At 34.3% G+C, this 3,787-nt stretch overlaps 1 long non-coding RNA gene across 1 annotated transcript; it reads left to right on the forward strand.

Annotated features, from left to right (window-relative positions):
* Nucleotides 1–550: 550 nt before the first annotated feature.
* On the forward strand, nucleotides 551–2,461 carry LOC110789076 (uncharacterized). Its single transcript, XR_002533508.2, has 2 exons — nucleotides 551–826; nucleotides 1,442–2,461. It is a non-coding gene; the product is annotated as an uncharacterized lncRNA (long non-coding RNA).
* The last annotated feature ends 1,326 nt before the right edge of the window (nucleotides 2,462–3,787 follow it).

A 3,787-nucleotide genomic window follows, 5' to 3' on the forward strand; every position in this document is an offset into this window, starting at 1 on the left:
AAGCGGTCAATTTAAGCAAGTGTAACACTTAAAAAGTAACCGGATGGAGTACTATTTATATAGAGACCAATTATTGAAGTTGACGGTTTTCGAAGACCTTTGAAGCAACCTTTGTTAGGAGTTTTAAATCAAGCTTGACAACTATTATCTGATTAGCTAGTATGAGATTGGACACGGGTACACAATTCGCTACCTAATTTGCTAAATTAGACCAAAATTGTATCATTTACAATGTTATAATTTATTTTCTTGGTTCGCTGTTCGTGGGGTGAATAGAGAATTTAGGTAACACCGAGCTTGACAATTTGAACTCCAAAACAAAAATGATCCTAAATTTGGCTCGATCTCCAAACGAATAGGCTATGGACTCCTATTGTGTATTTCATTAATTAAAATACTTTAAGAAAATTTATTATCAAATTGTAAAATGCGTAGTACATCACTACATGAAGCTAAAATAAGAATTCAAATCTATGTTACTCGGACTCTTCATTTCACCACCTTAAGTACTTGTATCGGATCCGCGACGCTCAGACACATACCCCCAAATCGGACATGAGTACCGAAATCCAAGTCACATAGGTTCAAATACAACGTTTATATTATTAACACTAGTCAATTAAAAACTTTAAACAAAAGGAAGGTAAAAGAAAAAAGAAAGGGAAAAAAAGAAGTGAAAAGGGTAAGCCAAGAAACGGGTGAAAGGAAACCCTTGGAGATGGATCGGAAAAGGGGGAAGTAGCAATGTAGCAGCTATTAAGAGCTTCATTGAAGAAACTGAAAACCCTAATTCAACGCAGATATGTCTGATAACGTTTCCTTGGAGGTATTTGTTCAACTGTCTCAAAATTAAATTCAATTTTAGTAAACAGATGTTAAATTGCTTCTTATTTGTACAATTATGTTGTTTGTTGGATTATTTGCTGTTCAAATTTGTATTATTGCGACATCTGTCAGAATTTTTAGGTGTTTTTAGAAATGAAGTGTTGTTGTGAAATGTGAATGTAGTTTGAGAAAGAGCTGATTTTGGTTGTTGGGTGAGAAAAAAAATCATCATTAATGCATTGGTTGATGTAACATTGCTGTGTCAATTTTATTTTTTATTCTTCTGGATGATAATACTTGAAAAGTTTTCCTAAATTCTGTTTTGATTGGACTCAAATTATTTTGGGTTGAAAGGAAATGTTCATTGTGCTACTGTTGGGAATCAGAAAATTAGTGTATATAAAGGGTGTAGATGTATGTTCTAGGACTGATTTGAGTGACTATTGTTGGGAATCAAGTGGGTATTCTTTTGGGATTAATTAGTTCGTCAAGTAGAATTCACCCACTGAACAAGATGCATCACCTAAAACTTCTAGGTTACTTTAAGCTTGTTTTTGCTATCATATGCGTTTCTATTTTTTGTTAAATTTGTTAATTTGATGATTGAATATTCTAGTAGAAGGAGTTACCCCGTGACATAAATTTTGAGACGGTGAATGATATTCAAATTATACAACCTCCCATTATCCAAAGTCGCGATGGATGTACCTTTGCAGCTACAACAAAGTATATGGACTATTAGTTGTGGATGATATATGCTGAAGCGTGTCCCCCAACAACCTTGCTCCAGGATGTATGTCTTTTTGATCATAAGGTTTGAGAGGAAAAAGTTAGGGATGTGTATGGTATGACTCCAGAAGGAAGGTCTAGTTGGAAACCCGAAGAACTACTGAAAGACGCTAGATCTCATAGAATTCCTTTGTTTAATGGAGAGACGCATTTCATACAATACACTATGTCCCCTTACCTTAGGACGGAAGAAGAACAAATTTTGGCTGTAAAAAAGTTTCTGGACCATTCCCATATGGTTTGGGCCTTTGGGGGTCTATCATGGTGATGGAGAAAAAGAAATGAACAAATACGTAAATGCATATGGGAAGAGGGTTAACAGAAAGACTCATCATTGTATCATATGTTTGGATTACTTTGAGTATCATAATGTGCTATATGTGCGTTATCAGAACCAAGTTAGCGACCCCGATAAAACTGATATGAGCCTATGTAAGAGAGGAATTTCTTAGACGAATGCTAAGAACTTGACGGAGTTGCACTTTGGAGCATCTCTCTCCCTTGTCCATCCCCAACATGTGCTACAATCCAAGTTTCAACTTGAAACACTATTCCAAGAGACACAAAACACGATGGAAGTTGTTAATGCCATGCAAAAGTCTAAAGTTGAGAGTCAGACGTTACATACAAGTGCTGCTTTACAAATTTATAAATGAAAAGGGAAGTGGTGCAGTGGATTTTGTCACACAACCAAAAGTATACTCAGGTTATAGCAACATGCGGGTTTCGAACCTTCTTATGTTAGTTTTTTCATTTATTTTCTCTTTTCATTTCTTTGATTTTTTTTAATAGAAATTTCTTTGTATTACTCACGCTTAAGATACAATGCGTTATAATTTATTCTCAATTATTATCTAAATAACAAAAAATATCAAAATATATAAGTAATAAATACTATATTTGAATAAAATATTGCGATTATATTAGCTGCTTAAACTCTTAATCTCAATAGGATTGTGATAATAGAAGAGATATAGACCGTATAAGAGTAAATTGAATGTAAAAATAAAATAAGTTTTATACTACGGAGTAGCATATTTTTTGTAATTAGTACTTCCAATTATTTGGTTGATTCGATCACGTAATTAACCATAGTACGAATTATATATGTTTTAAAAAATAATTTATAATTTTAAAAGAGGGGCCTTCTTTTCTATTTTTCTCCTAGGGCCCACAAGATGTTAGGACCATGCCTGAAATTTGGGCCTGGCCCAAGTAGACAAATGGAAATTAAATCACTAAGGGTGTGTTTGGTTTAGCATATTTTGGAATCAGGTATGGGTTTGAAATCATCCAACCCCATACTTGATATTTGGTACATGGTTAACTATTTTTATAAAATTTAAAACCTGGGGATCCACCTCCAAAACCCCTCTGGTATTGAGTTCTCATACCCAAGGGGAAGTGGGTATATGGAATCATCTTAACTGAAAATAAAATCGACATCGCAAACCCATTCAAACCAACAGCATGACAGCCTAGCTAACGTTACTCCACCACAATCGCCGCCCAAGCTACCCAAAAAATCAATACCATGAAAATTACACTACATAGTTACTACCTCGTCGACTCGCCATCAAATCGTCAATGCTACCTAACACCACCATCAACACCCCCGTAAGAACCCAAAAGGAAGAAATTAAAATACTGAAAAATTATTTAATTAAACAATATCTTTGAATAAAACACCTAGATATATTGTTAATCGTCGAAATTTTGGACATTGAAGTCTAGATTTGTAGCTTCAATTGTAAAAAAACAACCACCAAAAATCAAATTTCGTCCAGTGACAGAAGGATGTGATGGTTAGTGTTGAAGCAAATCGAGCAATTGTGGTGGTGGAGATGGTGCCATAAATAAAAATATAATGTTTGCCTTTTATATTTGATTGGATTTTAGTTTTTTTTCTAACACATTTAAGCAGAAGGAGGAGGGGAAGGTGTTGAAAAAAAGATGATGGGAATGAGGAGTGAGAGAGTATAATATCGGTAGGATTAAATTCTAAAATCATTTTACCAAATAGGTGGAATAAGGTATGAGTTTCTAGGGATCGTTGATTCTAAACCCATGAGTTTGATACTCAAACCTATACCTTATACATGTAGTCGAACCAAACGGGGTCTAACTCACCAGTTAACAAAATATGGATATGACTATATGCATTAAAAATATC

Source organism: Spinacia oleracea, chromosome 3, assembly GCF_020520425.1.
Source record: "Spinacia oleracea cultivar Varoflay chromosome 3, BTI_SOV_V1, whole genome shotgun sequence".
Taxonomy (NCBI): domain Eukaryota; kingdom Viridiplantae; phylum Streptophyta; class Magnoliopsida; order Caryophyllales; family Amaranthaceae; genus Spinacia; species Spinacia oleracea.